The following is a 23508-nucleotide window of genomic DNA, read 5'->3' as shown; positions in this document are numbered from 1 at the left end:
TAGAGCTGGAGCAGGTATTGGCCAGAGTTGCCCTAGCTGTAGGTACACACCGCCTGTGTGACTCTGTTGGTATGATTATATCACTGATTCTGCGGAGTGCTACACTTAATCACGTTAGTTACAATTTGTGGATTTCTGTCACATAGCTTTTCACGAAGTAATGCCGTGTTTGTGAAGAAAGACTGTTGATGTTTACATCCACTGGCGATATTTTCATCTGAACTCTTGAAGGGAGGTCGACAGCCCACCTTGCTTGTCTACGCAAACCAGTGACCTCACTGGGGCCCAGTAAGTTTCATCACGTCTAGCCGCCTCTTCCACTAACTGCTGGGCTGTGCAGAACCGATGATGTTACTGGGGCCTGAAGCAGTACTATCCAACAAGGGTCACGTTCAGATGATGACGATATTTGGTTTGTGGCGCGCCTGTACAAATACGTAACCTTTGCTCAGCCCAAACACGCCACTTTCATGAATGATGATTATATGATGAGGACAACACAAACACCTAGTCATCTCGAGGGAGGTGAACATCCCTGACCCCGCCGGGAATCGAACCTGAGACCCCGCGGTAGGGAAGCGAGAACGCGACCGCGAGACCACGAGCTGCGGACGTCACGTTCAGGATGAGTTCATCAGCATTCTGGAAGTCTCCAAAGGTTCTTGAGTTCGGAGTCATCCTGCCATTGTGCCACGCGCCTGACTCATCGCCGTAACAGCCAGATGATCACACACATTTTGAGAGACGACCGACGCCTTATTGTCAGCAACTGGTCCACAACGAAGCACAAGGTCCACTTAGCTGAGCCGATATTCCACCCAGCGACCGCGTGCATCTACGGTCAATATGCCGCCTATATTTTTCCTGAGGTGGCTTTATCCACAGTTATCTGGGGTTCAACGTACACTTTCTAGTCACCGCCAGCAGCCAGTGTACGAGAAAATCACTGAATAAAAAACGCATTGGCTAATGAACAATTTGTCATTCTTTGATCTCTCTGCCGGCCGGGGTGAAAGAGCGGTGTATGCGCTATAGTAAGGAACCGCGCGACCGCTACGGTCGCTGGTTGCAATCCTGCCTCGGGCATCGATGTGTGTGGTGTCCTTAGGTTAGTTAGGTTTAAGTAGTTCTAAGTTCTAGGGGACCTATGACCTCAGAAGTTAAGTCCCATAGTGCTCAGAGCCATGTTTTGATCTCTCTTGCTGGTCGTTCGCTCCCAACGCCTTGCACGGGATGCTGCCATATAACAGTGTTGTCACCACAGAGATTATTACACTGCTGAAAAAAATTCGGGCGTTACGTAGAAGTATGTTGCTACTATTGCTCTGTATGGGGCGCTTTCTCGATGGCAGGTCTTTCGCATTGTTTCAGTGAGAGCGTCTGATTTCCTCTGTTCATATAGCTAGGGCGGAAATTTCTAACCTGCCCTCATTGACCATGCGATAGTGTCGCTTCTTCTAATTGTGCGTTCAGGGTGTGTCACCTATTTAATTTTAGATACTTCTGGGTACGAGAGAGCATATTAGTTTTAACCACGAGAATGAAGATCCAAAATTAGGTTTTTTCAAATGAAACTTTATAGTTTTTGGTTCCACGATACCAGTTCTAGACGTGATCTGAGAGCGTCCTGAATCCTCCATAAGTGAGTACATGCACGGCTATTTATTGAGTCTAAATATCGTTTAGACTGAAACAAACATTTGAAAACTATTAACAGAGAGTCACTAAGTATGTTACGACTAGCTTAAGGCAAATAAACCTAGGCACACTTCTAAACGCACCTGATGCATTCGAACGTTGGTTTCACTTTGATAAGATCTTTTACCAAATAAGTTTCGCGCCCAGCGTAAATGGTGCAGGGAGAAAATCCTCTAAGGTAGATAAAATGAATCCTCTAGAGGTGGCAGGAAGCGAATCCCCTACCACATAAGGTATTTGGTCTATTGCGGTCGCGTACTATCATACAGCAACGGTCTGGTCACAGGACAAAACCGGACGACAACAGAAGTAATGCTGGGAGCACAATAAGTAACAACTAACAATCATTAAGTAAAATAAGATATACAAATACTCAGCTTAGGTATGCACATTTATCTATAAATCTTTTGAAAATATTGGAAGTAGTAATAAATCCGTGAAAAGGTTGTGTAATGTGAGGTATCATAAACGCAGCCATTATCCCGTAATTTTAGAGAATCAAACGCCAGTATTATAGTTTGAAATCCAAGGGACGCAACGGATATGGATATAACTTCATTATAAGAGGATTCATGGGTCAGATGAGTCCCACAATGGATCATAATGAAATAGGTCAATGGCGCATTGAATAAGAATGCCGATATCAGTTTAACATTCTGGTCACTGGCAATCCCTCAGCAGAGAAGTGCACGATTATCTGCCTAAGGTACAATACATTTCAGTGTGCCACAATCGAAGCTCTGTCATAAATTTCAGACGTATGGTACCGCAATGACACTATGCATGGGTAGGCAACTGGTAAAAAATATGCCGATATAGAAAAGTTTTCCTTTCCAGAATGAAAACATGTTCAAATGTGTGTGAAATTTTATGGGACTTAACTTCTAAGGTCATCAGTCCCTAGGCTTACACACTACTTAACTAAATTATTCTAAGTACAAACACACACACTCATGCCCAAGGAGGGACTCTAACCTCCACCGGGACCAGCCGCACAGTCCACGACAGCAGCGCCATAGACCGCTCGGCTAATCCCGCGCGGCTTTCCAGAATGAATTTTCACCCTAGAGCACAGTGTAGAGAATGTAGGGCACGTTGTGCGATAGTAAAACTATGAGGAGAGGGTGTGAGCTGTTCTTGGATAGCTCAGTAGCCATAGCGCTTGTCGGCGGAAAGCGAAAAGCCAGGTTAGAGTCCCGGTCCGATATACACCGTTAATCTGCCAGCAAGTTTGAAGAGTCTTCCTATTTGTTAAGTGAAGGTTTCGAATCACCTCGGTTCCTAGAACTCCTGAAGATAGACGTTGATTGTGTACATTGTGTCACAGACAGAGTTCCTCTGACTGCTCAGAGATGTCACTAAACCAGCCCAAAGACGTAAACAACTATTCATGAACAGCGCCTATTGGATAGAGGGGTTACGCCTGTCGGTCAGTTCCAGTCATTACACCAGAGAAGGAGGTACGTGGCTCGTGTTGTCTGTAGTTCAACCATGCCTAGACGGTCAATACCGTGGTTCGATTGCGTCCGCATTGTTACTTTGGGCCAGGAATGGCTCTCAACAAGGGAAGTCTCTGAGTGAACAAAAGCGATGTTGTTCGGACATGGAGGATACACAGAGACAGTAACTGTCAATAAGATGCCTCGCTCAGGCCGCCCATGGGTTATTACTCCAGTGGGTGACCGCTACCTACGGATTATGGCTCGGAGGAACCCTGAGATCAATGCCACAGAGTTGAATAATGCTTTTCGTGCAGCCACAGGACGTCGTGGTACGACTCGAACTGTGCGCAGTAGGCTACATGATGCGCAGCTTCACTCCCGACGTCCATGGCGAGGTCCGTCTTTCCAACCACGACACCATGCAGCGCGGTACAGATGGGTCCAACAACATGCTGAATGGACCGCTCAGGATTGGCATCACGTTCTCTTCACCAATGAGTGTCGCATATGTCTTCAACCAGACAATCGTCGAAGACGTGTTTGGAGGCATCCCGGTCAGGCTGAACGCCTTAGACGCATTGTCCAGCGAGTGCAGCAAGGTGGAGGTTCCCTGCTGTTTTAGGGTGCCATTATGTGGGGCCCACGTACGCCGCTGATGATCATGGAAGGCACCGTGACGCCTGTACGATACGTGAAGGCCATCCTACGACTGATAGTTTTTTATTTATTTATTTATTGTTCCGTGGGACCTAATTAAGGAGAAGTCTCCATGGTCATGGAACGAGTCAATACATGAAATTATAACACGATATTAGAAACAGATAAAATGAAACGTAAAAAAACATATTCAGGTGACAAGTCGTAAGATTAAATAAAGAAAATCAACAATGTAACACTGGAATTTGCTTATTTTTTTAGCTCTTAAAGGAGCTCCTGGACAGAATAGAAGGAGTGAGCCATGAGGAAACTCGTCAGTTTAGAATTAAAAGAGTTTGGGAGACTGCTAAGATTTTTGAGTTCTTGTGGTAACTTATTGAAAATGGATGCAGCAGAATGCTGCTCTCCTTTCTGCACAAGAGTCAAGGAAGTGCATTCCACTTGCAGATTGGATTTCTGGCTAGTATTAACTGAGTGAAAGCTGCTAACTCTTGGGAATAGGCTAATATTGCTAACAAAAAACGACATTAATGAAAATATACACTGTGAGGGCAATGTCAGAAATCCCAACTATTGATTAGGGGTCGACAAGAGATTCTCGAACTTACACCCCATGTAGCTCGAACAGCGCGTTTTTGAGCCAAAAATACCCTTTTTGAATCAGAAGAATTGCCCCAAAAAATAATACCATACGACATAAGCGTATGAAAATATGTGAAGTAGGCTACTTTTCGTGTTGAAGTGTCACTTACTTTAGCATTTAGTTTCTGAACAAGATCCTGGACATGGGCTTTCCACAACAGCTTACTGTCTATCCGAACGCCTAAGAACTTGAACTGTTCCGTCTCGCTTATAATATGCCCATTCTGTCTAATCAAAATATCGGTTCTTGTTGAATTGTGAGTTAGAAACTGTAAAAACTGAGTCTTACTGTGGTTTAGTATTTTCCACAAGACAAGAAACTTATTTCAAGAACAACATTATGTGATACTGTTTCAACATTACACACAAGATCCTTCACTACCAAGCTGGTGTCATCAGCAAACAGAGATATTTTTGAATCACCTGTAATACTAGAAGACACATCATTTATATAAAACCAAGCGAGGTGGCGCAGTAGTTAGCACACTGGATTCGCATTCTGGAAGACGACGGTTCAATCCCGTCTCCGGCCATCCTGATTTAAGTTTTCCGTGATTTCCCTAAATCGTTTCAGGCAAATGCCGGGATGGTTCCTTTGAAAGGGCACGGCCGATTTCCTTCCCAATCCTTCCCCAACCCGCGCTTGCGCTCCGTCTCTAATGACCTCGTTGTCGACAGGACGTTAAACACTAACCACCACCATTTATATAAATAAGAAACAGCATTGGCCCCAGCACCGACCCTAGGGGAACGCCACACTTAATAGTACCCCATTGGGACAGAACATCACTACAACTCTCAATATTGCAGAGAATCACCTTCTTCTTTCTGTTCTTTAAGTAAGAGGCGAACCATTTGTAAGCTACTCCCCTTGCTCCATAATGGTCTAGCTTCTGCAGTAATATTTTAAATCAAAGAAAACATCTAGCGTTCGCAACCTTTCATTTCATCCGTCCAAAACCTATCAGAGAAAAGAGAATACAGCATTTTCAGTTGTTAAACCAGTTCTAAAACCAAACTGTGACATTTAACAGCAAATTATGTGAATTTAAGTGATCCACCAACCTTGCATATACAACCTTCTCGATAACTTTAGCAAACACCGATGGCATAGAAATAGGTCTAAAATTGTCAACATTATCAATGTCTCAATTTTTATAAAGTGGCTTCACTACCGAGGACTTTGATCTGTCAGGAAACCGACCACTCCTAAGGAAAAGTTACAGATATGGGGCTAAGCACTGGGCTAACATACATAGAACAATACTTCGGTATTCTGCTAGATACCCCGTCATATCCTTGAGAGTCCTTGGTCTTTAGTGATTTATTTATTAACTCAATCTCCCTCTTGTCAGTATCATGGAGGAGCATTTCAGGTAACAGTCTCGGAACTCTTTTTTTCTAAGGGCGCTATATGATTCCCTGTTGGGACTAGGTTTCTATTTAGTTCACCTGCTATATTGTGAAAGTGATTATTAAATACTGAACATATATGCGACTTATCAGTAACACGGACATTCCCACTACGCACTGATTCTATATCCTCGACCTGTCTCTGTAGACCAGCCACTTCCTTCACGACTGACCATATGGTTTTAATTTTATCCTGAGACTTAGCTATTCTATCTGCATACCACATACTTTTTGCCTTCCTAATAACATTTTTAAGCACCTTACAATACTGTTTGTAATGGGCTGCTGCATTTAGATTTTGACTGTTTCTAACGTTTTGATATAATTGCCACTTTGTTCTACAAGATATTCTTATCCCTCTAGTCAGCCACCCAGGCTGCCTGTTTGTGCTAGTAGCCTGTTTTGAACGTTCTAACAGAAAGCAATTTTCAAAGAGCACGAGAAAAGTCTCGAGAAAAGCATTATATTTATCGTCTACTGTATCAGCGCTATAAGCATCTTGCCACTCTTGTTCCTTGATAAGGTTTACAAAGGTCCCTACAGCAACTGGATCTGCTTTTCTAAACAACTGATGACTATATTTAACACGTGTTGCAGCACAAAAATGTTTCAGAGTTAAAATTTGTGCATCATGATCTGAAAGGCCATTCACCTTTTTTCTAACAGAATGCCCTTCTAGTAATGAGGAATGAACAAAAATGTTGTCTATGGTTGTTCTACTGTTCCCTTGCAGTCTCGTTCGAACGAACACGGTTTGCATAAGATTATATGAATTAAGGAGGTCTACCAGCATCCTCTTCCTTGCACAATCACTTATACAATTAGTATTGAAGTCACCACATATAACAAACTTTTTGTATTTCCTATAAAGTGACCAAGAACTTCCTCTAGCTTTAACCAAAGTGTTGTGAAATCGGAGTCTGGGGATCTATAAATAACAACAGTTACAAGTTTAGCTCCATTAAATTTAACCACACCTGCACAACATTCAAACACCTTTTCAGTGCAGTACTTTGAAACATCAATTGACTCAAATGCGATGCCGTTTTTCACATACATGGCTACTCCCCCACACCGCAAAGAGCTCCTCGAAAAACTGCCAGCCAACCTGTATCCTGGTAAAGGAAGCCTCTGAATTATCTCAGATATACCAGTAATTTCAGAGTCAACATCTATAAGCAGTTCACTAACTTTATCTCTAATACCTTGTATATTTTGATAAAATATACTGATTCCCTCATTACTTGGATACCTAAGCTTTGTCAAAAGTGGTTCCTTTGTTAGAGAGACTTCCCTTAAGCAGGAATACCTATCAGCTGACTTCAGTCTAAAAAAGGTGCACCTCTAACACCGACTGCTGCAGGAATTTTCCCGTGAGTGATCCCACCAACCCCACATATGCTGTCACCTATAAGCTTTGCCAACCTCCCGTTCCAATACCTGTTGAGGTGCAGGCCATGTCTAGTGAAACCCGTCCTGCTGATAGACTCCACCGACAGCACTGAAATGTGACCCATGCTTTCTGTCGTCAGCGCACTTCCAAGTCTCATGTTATTACTCCTGACGGCTGTATTAAGATGAGGCCGATCGTGATGCTGAAACAGTTCCATGAAATGCACATTCGTGTTTCCTTTCTGGGTGCCTATCTTTTCCAGGTCACCATCTATCTCATACTCCCCATCCCTATCAATACTATTACCAGCCCCACCCACAATCACTACCTGATCCTCTTTAGTAAAATCCCTACATAACCCCCCTATGTTAACAGTTACAGTTAATAGTGCAACCATATCGGCAGCATATTGGCGAGGCAATCGTCTTCATAGTCGCCACCATCGTTCACATCTTGCGAATGACTTCCTTCAAGATAATGACATCGCTCGACTAGAGTGGCCAGCATATTCCCCAGACATGAACCCTATCGAACACGCCTGGGATAGATGGAAAAGGGCTGTTTATTGACCACGTGACCCAACAACCACTCTGAGGGATCTACGAGGAATCGCCGTTGAGGAATGGGACAAGCTGGACAAACAGTGCCTTGATGAACTTGTGGATAGTATGCCAGGACGAATAGAGGCATGCATCAATGCAAAAGGAGGTGCTACTGGGTATAATAGGTACCAGTGTGTACGGCAATCTGGAACACCACCTCTGAAGGTCTCGCTGTATGGTGGTACAACATGCAATGTTTGGTTTTCATCAGCAATATAAAGGGCGGAAATGATGTTTATGTTAATCTCTATTGCAATTTTTTGTACAGTTTCCGGAACTCTTGGAAGCGAGGTGATACAAAACCTTTTTGATGAGTGTATAATTTTTATGAATCTGCAGTGTAAACGGAAAGAATGAAAATTCAAGAAGTAATGAAAATAAACAATTTCATTTAATATAGGGAAACAGTAAAGAGAATATATGGCGACGCAACTTCTGCTAATGCAACGTTATCTTAAACTATACTGTATTTTTAGTTTCAGCTCTTCAAGATAAACGCTTGTTACAGCCGGTAGGAAGTTCATTTTTTGATTTGAAAACACACATAATAACGTTCATGGAAATAAAGCTTCATCTTCTTTCAAACCTGAATTCGGAGAAGCCGCTAAGGAGCAGTAAAATGTGAGTCACATTGTAGTAGGGCCCATGTTTCTCGCACCACATCTCCACAACGGATGTATCGTACTGGATACACAGATATGGCCGTATCGTCAGTCTAAATGAAAATGTCTTGAAAGAAAAAGTCAAAACTCAACATAACTTACTACAAGCATATTTAGGAAAGGATAAATGAATATCTGAGACAACAAAGCAGTTAAAAGTTGTCCCTACGACAACGTTCGAAAATGAATAATTATGTTAAAGGAATAATACCGAATTGGTAAACGAAACTCCAGTTGCTTCCGCATGGTTAATCTCACTTTTCCTGTTAAATATTTATTAATTTGTAAAAAAAGCAGCTTTCTTTTGTTTTTATTTTTATTCCTTATTTAATTTATATTTCCTACACGGTGACAGTGTATCACACCAGGGTGCAATCGATTGTCGTCAGAAGGATTTTAATTCCCAAAAAAAACATGCGAGAGAAATCTGAAGATTATAAGCAAGAACATAGAAAAGAAGGCAACCCGAGGACGGCAATAATTTTGTAATGAGCAAATGGGGACTGGAACTGTAGATAAGTTATGAAACCAGAAAAACATACAAAGGAAATGTGCTTACGAGACAAAGGCAGAGACAGTGATGGATCGAATCCACACCCCTGATCAAATAGCGCTCGGCGAGCGAGAGCCCAGCTATCAGTGGGGTTGAAGGGCGACAAGGAACAGGAAAAGGCTGAAGTCGGACGCAGCTAGAGCAAAGCAGTCGGCTCGTCGGAGTTTCCTTCCCGTACCAACCGTTTTGAATTAGATTTATGTTTTGAATTAGGAGTGCCATGACGTCTACGTCTCTACATTTACCTCCATATTCCGCAAGCCACCTGACGGTATGTGGCGGAGGGTGCCTTGAGTACCTATATCGGTTCTCCCTTCTTTTCCAGTCTCGTATTGTTCATGGAAAGAAGGATTGTCGGTATGCCTCTGTGTGGGCTCTAATCTCTCTGATTTCATCCTCATGGTCTCTTCTCGAGGTATACGTAGGAGGGAGCAATATACTACTTGATTCCTCGGTGAAGGTATGTTCTCGAAACTTCAAAAAAAGCCCGTACAGAGCTACTGAGCGTCTCTCCTGCAGAGTCTTCCACTGGAGTTTATCTATCATCTCCGTAACGCTTTCGCGATTACTAAATGGTCCTGTAACGAAGTGCGCTGCTCTCCGTTTGATCTTCTCTATCTCTTCTATCAACCCTATCTGGTACGGATCCCACACTGCTGAGCAGTATTCAAGCAGTGGGCGAACAAGTCTACCGTAACCTACTTCCTTTGTTTTCTGATTGCATTTATTTAGGTTTCGTCCAATGAATCTCTGTCTGGCATCTGCTTTACTGACGATCGACTTTATATGATCATTCCATTTTAAATCACTCCTAATGCATACTCCCAGATAATTTATGGAATTAACTGCTTCTAGTTCCTGACCTGCTATATTGTAGCTATGATAAGGGATCTTTCTTTCTCTGTATTCGCAGCACATTACACTTGTCTACATTGAGATTCAATTGCCATTCCCTTCACCATGCGTTTATCCACTGCAGATCCTCCTGCATTTCAGTACAATTTTCCATTGTTAGAATTTCTCGATATACCACAGCAGCATGCGCTAAAAGCCTCAGTGTACTTCCGATGTCATCCACAAGGTGATTTATGTATATTGTGAGTAGCAACGGTCCTACGACACTCCCCTGCGGCACACCTGAAGTCACTCTTACTTCGGAAGACTTTTCTCCATTGAGAATGACATGCTGCGTTCTGTTATCTAGAAACTCTTCAATGCAACCACAAAATTGGTCTGATAGTCCATATGCTCTCACTTTGTTCGTTAAACGACTGTGGGGAACTGTATCGAACGCCCTGCGGAAGTCAAGAAACACGGCATCTACCTGTGAACCCGTGTCTATGGCCCTCTGAGACTCGTGGACGAATAGCGCGAGCTGGGTTTCACACGATCGTCTTTTTCGAAACCCATGCTGATTCCTACAGAGTAGATTTCTAGTCTCCCGAAAAGTCATTATGCTCGAACATAATACGTGTTCCAAAATTATACAACTGATCGACGTTAGAGATATAGGTCTATAGTTCTGCACATCTGTTCGACGTCCCTTCTTGAAAACGGGGATGACCTGTGCATTTTTCTATTCCTTTGGAAGGCTACGCTCTTCTAGAGACCTACGTTACACCGATGCAAGAAGTGGGGCAAGTTCCTATGCATACTCCGTGTAAAACGTAACTGGCATCCCATCAGGTCCAGCGGCCTTTCCTTTTTTGAGCGATTTTAATTGTTTCTCTATCCCTATGTCGTCTGTTTCGATATCTACCATTTTGTCATCTGTGCGACAATCTAGAGAAGGAACTACAGTGCAGTCTTCCTCTGTGAAACAGCTTTGGAAAAAGACATTTAGCATTTCGGCCTTAAGTCTGTCATCCTTCGTTTCAGTACCATTTTGGTCACAGAGTGTCTGGACATTTTGTTTTGATCCACCTACCGCTTTGAAATAAGACCAAAATTTCTTACTATTTTCTGCCAAGTGAATACATGGAACCTTACTTTCGAATTCATTGAACGCCTCTCGCATAGCCCTCCTCACACTACATTTCGCTTCGCGCTAATTTTTGTTTGTCTGCAAGGCTTTGGCTATGTTTATGTATGCTGTGAAGTTCCCTCTCCTTCCGCAGCAGTTTTCTAACTTGGTTGTTGTACCACGGTGGCTCTTTTCCGTCTCTTACGATCTTGCTTGGCACATACTCATCTAACGCATATTGTACGATGGTTTTGAACTTTGTCCATTGATCCTCAACACTATCTGTACTTGAGACAAAACTTTTGTGTTGAGCCGTCAGGTACTCTGTAATCTTCTTTTTGTCACTTTTGCTGAACAGAAAAATCTTAATCCATTTTTAATATTACTATTTACGTCTGAAATCATTGATTCAGTAACCGCTTTATGATCTCTGATTCCCTGTTCTTCGTTAACTGTTTCAAATAGTTCGGGCCAGTTTGTCACCAGAAGGTTCAATATGTTATCGCTACGAGTCGCTTCTCTGTTTAACTGCTCAAGGTAGTTTTAAGATAAAGCACTTAAATAAAATTCACTGCATTCTTTGTCCCTGCCACCCGTTATAAACGTTTGAGTCTCCCAGTCTATATCCGGCAAATGAAAGTCTCCACCCAGAACTATAACATAGTGGGGAAATCTACTGTAAATATTTTCCACATTATCCTTCAGGTGCTCAGCCACAACAGCTGCTGAACCAGGGGGCCTATAGAGACATCCAATTACCATGTCTGAGCCTGCTTTAACCGTGACCTTCACCCAAATTAATCACATTTCGGATCTCAGTCAATTTCCTTCGATACTATTGCACTTCTTATCGCTATAAACACGTCTCCCCCTTCACTGTCCAACCTGTCTCTGCAGTATACATTCCAATCTGAATTTAGAATTTCATTACTGTTTACTTCTGGTTTCAGCCAACTTTCTGTCCCTAGTACTATGTGGGGAATGTGACCGTTTATTAATGAGAGCAGTTCTGGGACCTTTCTATAGACACTCCTGCAGTTTACTATTAGCACACTAATATTGTTATTCCCTGTTACCTTTTGCCTACTCCTCTTGTGAAAAAAAAAGTGGAGAGCGCACTTCAGTCAGTGCTGAATGGGAGTGGCTTTATTTTTGACATAGTTTGAAGGCCATGCAGAGTGGTTAGTACGCCTTCGTACTATTAGAAGGTGGAAAATAATTCACTGGGACATCATTTCAAAAACAACCACAGACATTGTATGACGGACTTGTCTTCTAATGAACAACAGTGAATGCTGCCTTAACATACGGCGGTCATTAGGGGAGAAAACTGAGATGAATTGGGGAGAAGAGGAATTTGTGGCACAACTTCACGAAAAGAAGGGACTGGCTGGTGGGACATGTCGTGGGGCAACAAGGGATCACCAATTTTAGGGCAGCGTGGAGGGTAAAAGCCGTAGAGCGAGACTAAGAGATGAATGCACTAAGCAGATTCAGAACGATGTAAGTTGCAGTAGTTACTTGGAGATGAAGAAGCTTGCACAGGATAGAGTAGCATGGAGAGCCTCATCAAACCAGTCTCTGGACTGAAGAGGACAACACCAACAACAAGTCTTAATGCAAGGAAATAATCATTTGCCAACAGATATGGTAGACAAGATTGATGCTATCAAACAAAAATTAATTCTATGGAGAATTCAGCTTCAGATTCATGACAAGGAACATTTCCTGGGACTCAAGGTAATCATCTGTGGGCCAGAAATGACTGTCTACATTTCAAGAATTGAAATATTTTATCATGACTTGTCAAAGATATTGCAATACTTTGTACGTTGAAGACAGTCCGCGGTCCTCGACTTTAGCTGCTAGTGCACCTCCTCATTAACTCCAACTTGAGCTGACAGACGTACAATACAGCATATGGGTCAATGACCTATTTCTCCCAACTAGGAATTTACACGACCTTACAAAATGTTACCCCAAGGGCTTTATCCTCAAACGCGCACAGAGATGTCTCTAAAGTTATTTCAGGGTTTGATTTAACGTATGTGTGCGAACCGTTTTCCTTATGTTACGAAATTATGAAAGACCCGCCAACATTTATTTTTACACATACGCGCTACACCATGTGTTTGCATCACGAACCATAGTGCCAGGTATATTACATATTTTAAAATCGAAATGTGTCTGAATTTATAAACATCACAACTGAATGTTAAATGTCCGTATCTAAACAACTTTCTAGTTCTGCTCACTGTACTAGCATTTTATGATGTGCTTACTGAGTATGTAAGCAAAGTTGTAGCTATGGCGAAAAAATATAAAAAAATTGGGAATAAATACTAGCGATAAAATAGTCCTTACAAAAGTATGCTGCAATATTCTTCTCTTGAATGTAATTGCACAGTGTTGCAGTCAGTTGTTCGTAAGTGTCCCGCGTGTGAAGCGTTCGACATACAGCCCTCTCACTCACACATCTACATCTACATATACATATACATCTGTATGTGCTCGGAATAGCGCAGTGGTGGGGAAGCCGGAGAGCTGAGCAGACACGGGTGCGTTTGTGGAGCATCAGAGTGCTCCGGAAGCGTAAATCTTTGACGAGAAACCAGAACATCACACAGTCTGACTGTAACTTCGGATTGATTTTCCCCACTTCCCTAACTAAGTAAATAGGTTTGATAGAAATTGGTGACAACACTGCTGTAATTCATGCTAGACTTGACAGAGATTCGCCGTATTAAAGGTCTTCAGTACAATCACCTCGCATCTCAGTCGCCTTCTTCCGCACTGAAAGAAGGCATCGGACGCATTCAGCGTGGTCATCTCTGTCGATGTCTCGCAACAACCACATTATGGGTGGATGATACCTTCTTTGTGTTGTAGCGTGTGCCACGAAGAGTGTCCTTCGTATTGGCGAACACGTTGTGATGACTTCTCATATCGGGTCAAAACGGTGGTAGTTCCATTATCCCCCACCCTCACATACAAAGGTGCTCATGCATGGGGTTTCCTGTATTGCATCGTGCTTTGTCATGGAGGATGATGGGATGCAGTGCCAGAAGGTGCCGTTGCTTTCTTCTCAGTGAAGGGCCAAGTTGATGTCGCAAGAAATTGCAGTAGTAGTCTGCAATGAAGTCACGCACTGTCCATCGGCGGTCTGTATCCAGCAGGGAAGGAAGAAGCTCAATATTCATGTTGTTCATGGGGTGGAGTGGGATGGGTGAAATGGGACGATCTTGAATGACATTATTGCCATTACGAGACATTTTCACTCCATTTCGCCAGTGTACAATATGTCACTGCTGCATCACCACCCGCCATGCCTAATGCATTTCCTGAAAACGTTGTTGCGGGCTCCGACCACGTGCCGCTTCAGTCTTGATCCAAGCACGTTGTTCGAGTTTCCTAAACATACTTTTAGGACTCCTGAACTGGACTGCCACAGTTTCAGAAAGCGCCCACACCAACTGACTCAAACATTGCTGTCGCCGCTCATTGGACTGTTTCAACTTCTGCCATCAGCTACAGTCAGCGCGCGTTCCATTTGACCCATATCCTTCATGTTGCGACTGTGTTGCCACTACTTTTTATTCAGCCCTCGTACGATACGGGTTCTCTATATACAGGCGAAATATTATTGTTCTCGGAACAAAGTGTAACGCATCACTTAATACCGGTTATGGTTGCATATGTTGGCGGATTTAAGAAGATGAGGAAGATTTTCTCAAATTTATACGTAGTATGACATCCAGTAAGCTTCAGACGCATTGTGAAGATGTTGCAGGAGTTTCATTCAGTACTAGAGGGATGCTCTTCGTGACATAGGAAAGTACTTGGTAGGTATTTTATTAGGTTACGAGTGTTTCTTTGTGGTGGCAGAACTAAACAGTGTGTTGGGTTTAGCTGTAAACAGACACACACCTGAAAATGCATTTTGGTGACAAAAGAGGTAATCTCCGCAGCAGAAATTCACTTAAAAGCTATATGCTTACCAATATTCCTCAACGAATCTTATCTCGTAATGCCACCTCGAGATGACTGGGTGTTTTTGTTGTCCTCAACATTTCATCATAATTCATGAACGTGGCGAGATTGGTCTGAACAAAGGTTGGAATTTGTAAGGGCACTGATAACTGCGCAGTTGGGCGTCCCACAAACCAAACATCATCATCATCGGAATGTCGGCAATTCACCTGTGGATTCTGGATTAGTCTGGGTGTCACGCCTATCGGAACCAAGAGAAGAGCCTCATCGGCTTGTCCCGAGATTACTTGAAGGGCGTTTCCTTTTCGGCATAGGTCCAAGTGTCTTTGCAAAGGTCGCTGTGCTGCAGCGATTGCTGACCTACGATTTTGGTAGTCAAACTCGGGTCTATGGTGAATTAACAAAACCGTTTGTTAGTACATGGTTGTAGGTTCGTATTACGTCGACTGCAGTTGTTGATCACAATACTAAGAAATACGCTGTAGACGTCATAATATCCGTTCCATTGATTTCGATAATACACTCCTGGAAATGGAAAAAAGAACACATTGACACCGGTGTGTCAGACCCACCATACTTGTTCCGGACACTGCGAGAGGGCTGTACAAGCAATGATCACACGCACGGCACAGCGGACACACCAGGAACCGCGGTGTTGGCCGTCGAATGGCGCTAGCTGCGCAGCATTTGTGCACCGCCGCCGTCAGTGTCAGCCAGTTTGCCGTGGCATACGGAGCTCCATCGCAGTCTTTAACACTGGTAGCATGCCGCGACAGCGTGGACGTGAACCGTATGTGCAGTTGACGGACTTTGAGCGAGGGCGTATAGTGGGCATGCGGGAGGCCGGGTGGACGTACCGCCGAATTGCTCAACACGTGGGGCGTGAGGTCTCCACAGTACATCGATGTTGTCGCCAGTGGTCGGTGGAAGGTGCACGTGCCCGTCGACCTGGGACCGGACCGCAGCGACGCACGGATGCAAGACCGTAGGATCCTACGCAGTGCCGTAGGGGACCGCACCGCCACTTCCCAGCAAATTAGGGACACTGTTGCTCCTGAGGTATCGGCAAGGACCATTCGCAACCGTCTCCATGAAGCTGGGCTACGGTCCCGCAAACCGTTAGGCCGTCTTCCGCTCACGCCCCAACATCGTGCAGCCCGCCTCCAGTGGTGTCGCGACAGGCGTGAATGGAGGGACGAATGGAGACGTGTCGTCTTTAGCGACGAGAGTCGCTTCTGCCTTGGTGCCAATGATGGTCGTATGCGTGTTTGGCGCCGTGCAGGTGAGCGCCACAATCAGGACTGCATGCGACCGAGGCACACAGGGCCAACACCCGGCGTCATGGTGTGGGGAGCGATCTCCTACACTGGCCGTACACCCCTGGTGATCGTCGAGGGGACACTGAATAGTGCACGGTACATCCAAACCGTCATCGAACCCATCGTTTTACCATTCCTAGACCGGCAAGGGAACTTGCTGTTCCAACAGGACAATGCACGTCCGCATGTATCCCGTGCCACCCAACGTGCTCTAGAAGGTGTAAGTCAACTACCCTGGCCAGCAAGATCTCCGGATCTGTCCCCCATTGAGCATGTTTGGGACTGGATGAAGCGTCGTCTCACGCGGTCTGTACGTCCAGCACGAACGCTGCTCCAACTGAGGTGCCAGGTGGAAATGGCATGGCAAGCCGTTCCACAGGACTACATCCAGCATCTCTACGATCGTCTCCATGGGAGATTAGCAGCCTGCATTGCTGCGAAAGGAGGTTATACACTGTACTAGTGCCGACATTGTGCATGCTCTGTTGCCTGTGTCTATGTGCCTGTGGTTCTGTCAGTGTGATCATGTGATGTATCGGACCCCAGGAATGTGTCAATAAAGTTTCCCCTTCCTGGGACAATGAATTCACGGTGTTCTTATTTCAATTTCCAGGAGTGTATTTGGTGGCTGTTTATGTCTGGATGCTTTAGACAGCTGATGTTACTCCAAAGAAACCACTGTCACGTGGGAATCTACTGATATGACAGTCAAACGATAAATAACAAAAGGAAGCCTTCAGGTGTCTATAGGTGGCCTCATCTTCAGACATGTTATAAGCGATCCACTGCTGAAAATAGTCACTGACATCGCATGAAAGAGTCTGCATACATACTCCGAAAGTCTCCATCACGTATAGGGCTGCAGGTTCTACTGGTCGTCATTCCCTTGCCTGTTCCACTCGCACATGGAGCGAGAAAAAACGAATGTCTACACGCTTTCGTAAGAGCCCTAGTTTTCCGTATATTGTCTTCGCCGTCCTTAGGCGAGTGGTACTTTGGTGGCAGTAGGATCGTTCAAATCCTGTCACAAATGTTGTATCTTCGAAGTTTCTAAGTAGTGTTTCACGAAAGCAGTGTTTCCCCGGGAATCCCCATTTGAGTTTTCGCATCATTTGCGTAATCCTCGCGTGTTAATCTATCCTACATCAGAGTAAAGGTCAAGATCAGTGCGAAAAACAGAAATTAATGTTTACCGCAAAAAGACAGTATGTGTGCTGCTGGAGGGAATGTTGTCAAAAACTAGGAATGTTGGTAAGAGAATAGATAGCGTTCAGATTTGTAGGAAAATGGTAAACCGATATTCGTATATGTATCTGGATGAGGGCACGACATACAATGCCTACAATTCTAAACTCCTTGGAAAAGCCTAGAAGCCGATGCTCAGAATAGCATACTAACCTCTATCGTCAATGTATGTGCCAGTGTTTGCACTTCCACACTGCTGCAAGTGATGGATGCTGATGGATGCACGTCAGATCCTTGTAAAGGTCTATGATACTTACCAGACAACGTATAGTAGTATTCCTAAGTTAGTTGGAATGAATTCTATTAAAAGAAAGTGTGCCGTATATTGTCTAAGGACAGGAAACTTCGAAATGTACTAACATAAATCACATTTTTAACAGCAGTCATGCAAGCAGACGAAGTACGTCATTTAGAAATGTTTTTAGAAAAAAATAAGGGGTTCATGCATACGCTTAATTAAATTTTTTTTACAGTTATCATAATTTTTGTTTCTCTGTACCACGAGAAACCTTGTAGATTATTTAGAAAACTGTTTACTTTGGTCGTCCATGAAGATTCCTAGAATGATCATATGATCTGAAAACTTTGTGAGTTATTGGAATCAAAGCTGTAGTTCCAGAGCCTGGCCTTGGGCAATTTGCGATATTTACAAGGCTGAGTTTAAACTTCTGAAAAAAAATTATACAACGCCAAATTATTTTCAACGAAGTACCTGCTGCTCTTATAACGTTCATCCACCTGAAACTGTATTCTCATAAAATGCTGGATACGAGTCCGTTCCTGCGTCTGTGTTTTCCTACATTCGCCTGAAATCGAGCAAGAGAGCGCGCAGTGACGGCGCAGAGGCGGGCCCGCACCTGGCGCTCAACAGCTTTTATTATTGCTGCTGCTCGCTGTTAAAGGAAAATTCTGTTCCCGCAACACGCGGTGAAACACACGTTACAGGGAGGGAAGGCCGCCTTCGGCCGGTATTGACGGCGCAGCTGCGCATCCCACGGCCTTCGGCGTCGGTTGCGTTAATGCAAGCGACGCCCGTGGCGAGCTGCCAGCCGTCCCTGCCAGCAAGCTGGCCGCCTCACCCAATTACCATACGCAAGTATTTCCAGCTAACCGCTACAGATAAAATACCCTCAATATTTTCGGGGAGGGACCTTCTGCGAACAATGCTACGAACGGCAACCGGAACACAACACGCTTTACAGAAACTCTGGCACCGAATTTAATTTTGTCAACAGCTTACTTGTTTGCAGACAGAGTTGCGAGGAGATTTGGAGAAACGCAGTGCTTTACGTCGTATCAGGCTGAAACAACACTTGCTAATATTGTTCTCTCACACAAATTGGGGTGTCAAAACTTAATACATTGCGTAAATAATTTGATTCGCTTTATTTTGCGTTGGTTCTTTTGATTATGTAATGTTTATCGGTATTCAACAGCTGATTTATTCCTAAAGCTATTCTGCAAAACAGAAAATAAAGCGTGCTTCATCGAACGATTATTACATGTGCTACAAAAAAAGCCATTACTGGATATGGCATACTCAGATACTATATCAAACGATTTGCCCAGACGGAATAAGTGCTCAGGTCGCAAGATGACGACACACGTTTTTAGAGATTGTAGACGCGTGAAAATTGTTAATTTAACGCAGTTGATTCCGGACTAGAGTACTGTGAGTCAAAAGTTAGATGCTAAAAACAAAAAAATAATCTAATTTAATCTATGTCTTCTGCCGTTGATAAAAATTTATAATGCTCTTATAGTAATATATTTATTTATCCTCATAAGTTGCAGCAGCTGTTTGATGTGGCTTCCTACAGTTTCTATGTAGGCATAAAATAGTAGCATAATGTTTTATCGTCGCAAGTTCAAAATGGCTCTGAGCACTATGAGATTTAACATCTGATGTCATCAGTCCCCTAGAACTTAGAACTACTTAAACCTAACTAACCTAAGGACATCACACACATCCATGCCCGAGGCAGGATTCGAACCTGCGACCGCAGCAGTCACGCGGTTCCCGACTGAAAGGCCTAGAACCGCTCGGCCACTGCGGCCGGCTCGTCGCAAGTAGTTATCATTCTGGTGGCCAGCAGGTCTTCTTCAGGCGTGACAGGTGTCCCTACACACGACTTCTCTCTTCATCCTACAAGAAGAAACTGAGAGGATTATAATAGGTGAACGAGCGGGCCACGAGACCAAACCTCCGCTTTCGATTCAATTTTGACAGAACATCCGATGCAGCTGTTCATGTAGGGGTCTTATACAATCACGAGCACGAAATGAGATAATCGAATAGTCCGGCTGATGCACTGCCGGTCCAGAGTGTCTAACGGGCGCTGTATCTCAGTGATCAACAAATTGGCCCTCTGGACTCTATGGACAGGCAGTACACCCGTAGACTGTTCGACTGATCAACAAATACGCTGGGAGGAACTGTCACAAAATACGCCAATTTTAAAAAACATCTGAAGGGCACCTTTCACAAACAGAGCCTGCGCTGGACAGTTAAGAGAACAGGAAGCAGATACGAGCCTATAAATGACTTTTTTTGCCTGCGGGCTAATTGAAAACCCGTGTTGTTGGCTCTTCTAAATTGTAGTGTCCGAATTCTCAATGGGCCATTTGTGAGTATGAAGGGCAACAGTCTTAATTATCACCTCGAAAAAATCAGTCTGCGACCATGAAACTTGGTGATGGTGTTGGTGGTTCTCTACATATTCACCCATCATTCATTTGTCAGCAACGATGGATGAGTTGGCGGAGACCTTGGTAAGAGAGGTTGGCATTTTGGTTATTCAGGAAATGTTCCACCTGAGTGTCATTCTGCAAATACTTGTCTTCACCCCGTAAAAATAGGAAGAAGCCACTGCGAGAGTACGTGTGGTAACGCAAAATTTAATTTCCCAAAGCTGCTACATCTATGAGCGTGCAGAACGAGCCGGAAAAGTTTCGTGCAAAAAAATACCCTCTTGGGCAAGTTCCCGTGACTCCTAGTCTTCACAAGTGGGGAGAATCTGTTAGCACTACAATATGGCAGTCCCATCCCTCCTCCCGACCCAAAAAATGTTAATTGTTGGGTCTTCGCCTGTTTCGTTTGAGATGAATCCACATGTTTCCACTGACTGCTTTGCTTCTTTGTCTCGGGGTCACACGGAAGTGGTCGATTGCTGACTAAAACTTACGTTTAGTTGAATGTGGAGGGATACGTTGAATACCTTACAAGAGTGACTCCTAATTATTTGCATTTGATGGTTCGTTTATAGTTCGAGAAGAGACCTGCTCACATCGCGTCACCGAAAGATATCTCGTTGTCCCCACTGGAATCCTTCTTCGTAGTTCACGGATTCCGTCATAGCTATTTTCAATAGTGAAATTCAGTGTTCCGGTTAAGCTGTCACTGCAGCAACCTTCAGAGACTTTAATTTAAGACAAGAGGATGCCACATTATTTATTTGTCCAAATAAAATGAGGAAACACTTACATGTGTCGCTGTGATAAGATCAGTGCCGCGTGAGAGCCATTCGAAATCCGTAAGTCAATGTAACGATCGCGATGTGTAATCATAATCTTTGCACACGACGGATATTTTAAGTAAGCTCACTGTCTTTTCTTACGAGTCTTTTAGTGTCTAATCAGAGCAGCCCAGGGAAGTTTAATATTTACACCACTTTGTCTTACGGCAATCTGTCTACTCCATTCGATCACGAATTCCATGTTAACACCGTCGATCACCGACTTAGACTGAGTTGCTAACTTTTCCTAAAAGCTACGCACTCCCTTACACAGGACTCAGTACAATGGGCCATTTCAGTCGATTTTCGTTCTGTTGAATTAATTCGTTTTTTATCTTTTGAAAGTTAATGTTTTGTAAACAATATTACAATTATGAAACGCCAGCACCATTACACGTTCCAGCATGGCCTGCTTGATTTTTTTTGAAAGTTTCTTATTAATTTCATTAGTGGAGTTTCGCATCCTATCGCCAGTTTTGGACAGGAGTTCCCACAGTCTGATATGGATAAAGGACAAAGCTCCCACTGTTAGAAATTTTCCCACACTGACGTACATCTACATCTACATCTACATGACTACTCTGCAATTCACATTTAAGTGCTTGGCTGAGGGTTCATCGAACCACAATCATACTATCTCTCTACAATTCCACTCCCGAACAGCGCGAGGGAAAAACGAGCCCCTAAACCTTTCTCTTCGATCTCTGATTTCTCTTACTTTATTTTGATGATCATTCCTACCTATGTAGGTTGGTATCAACAAAATGTTTTCGCTTTCGGAAAAGAAAGTTGGTGACTGTAATTTCGTAAAAAGAACTCGCCGCGACGAAAAACGTCTTTGCTTTAACGACTTCCGTCCCAAATCGCCTATCACATCTGCAACACACTCTCCCCTATTACGTGATAATACAAAACGAGCTGCCCTTTTTTGCACCCTTTCGATGTCCTCCGTCAATCCCATCTGGTAAGGATCCCACATCGCGCAGCAATATTCTAACAGAGGACGAACGAGTGTAGTGTAAGCTGTCTCTTTAGTGGACTTGTTACATCTTCATAGTGTCCTGCCAATGAAATGCAACCTTTGGCTCGCCTTCATCACAATATTACCTATGTGGCCTTTCCAACTGAAGTTGTTCGTAATTTTAACACCCAGGTACTTAGTCGAATTGTGACAGCCTAGAGAATTGTACTATTTATCGAGTAATCGAATTCCAACGGATTTCTTTTGGAACTCATGTGGATCACCTCACACTTTTCGTAATTTAATGTCAATTGCCAACTGCCACACCATACAGCCATCTTTTCTAAATCCTCGGATGAACTTACTAAACGGTAAATTACAGCATCATCTGCGAACAACCTAAGAAGAGTGCTCAGATTGTCACCCAGGTCATTTATATAGATCAGGAACAGCAGAGGCCCCAGGACGCTTCCCTGGGGAACACCTGATATCACTTCAGTTTTACTCGATGATTTACCGTCTACTACTACGGACTGCGACCTTTCTGACAGGAAATCACGAATCCAGTCGCACAACTGAGACGATACCCATAGGCCCGCAGCTTGATTAGAAGTCGCTTGTGAGGAACGGTGTCAAAAGTCCTCCGGAAATCCAGAAATATGGAATCAACTTGAGATCCCCTGTCGATAGCGGCCCTGAAGACTTGCGACTACTAATATTAAGAGCTAGCTGCGTTGCACAAGAACGATGTTTTCTGAAACCATGCTGATTACGTATCAATAAATCGTTCCCTTCGAGGTGATTCATAATGTTTGAATACCCTACTGCAAACCGACGTTAATGATACAGGTCTGTAGTTCGATGGATTACTCCTACTACTTTTCCAATCTGTAGGTACAGATCTATCGGTGAGCGAGCGGTTGTATATGATTGCTAAGTAGAGAGCTATTGTATCAGTGCAATCTGAAAGGAACCTAATCGGTATACAATCTGGACCTGAAGACCTGCCCGTATCAAGCAATTTGAGTTGCTACGCAACCCCTAAGGTATCTACTTCTAAGAAACTCATGCTAGCAGCTGTTCGTGTTTCATATTCTGGAATATTACATTCGTCCTCCTTGGTGAAGGAATTTCGGAAAACTGCGTTCAATAACTCCGCTTTAGCGGCACAGTCGTCGGTAACAGTACCATCGGCAATGCGCAGTGAAGGTATTGACTGCGTCTTGCCGCTTGTGTACTTTACATACGACCACAATTTCTTCGGATTTTCTACCAAATTACGAGACAATGTTTCGTTGTGGAACCTATTAAAAGCATCTCTCATTGAAGTTCGTGCCAAATTTCGCGGTTCTGTAAATTTTAGCCAATCTTCGAGATTTCGCGTTCTTCTGAACTTCGCATGCATTTTCCGTTGCCTCTGCAACAGCGTTCGGACCTGTTATGTGTACCATGG

This window comes from Schistocerca gregaria, chromosome X (assembly GCF_023897955.1).
Source record: "Schistocerca gregaria isolate iqSchGreg1 chromosome X, iqSchGreg1.2, whole genome shotgun sequence".
NCBI classification, from domain to species: domain Eukaryota; kingdom Metazoa; phylum Arthropoda; class Insecta; order Orthoptera; family Acrididae; genus Schistocerca; species Schistocerca gregaria.
Note: the sequence above shows the minus strand (reverse complement) of the source record.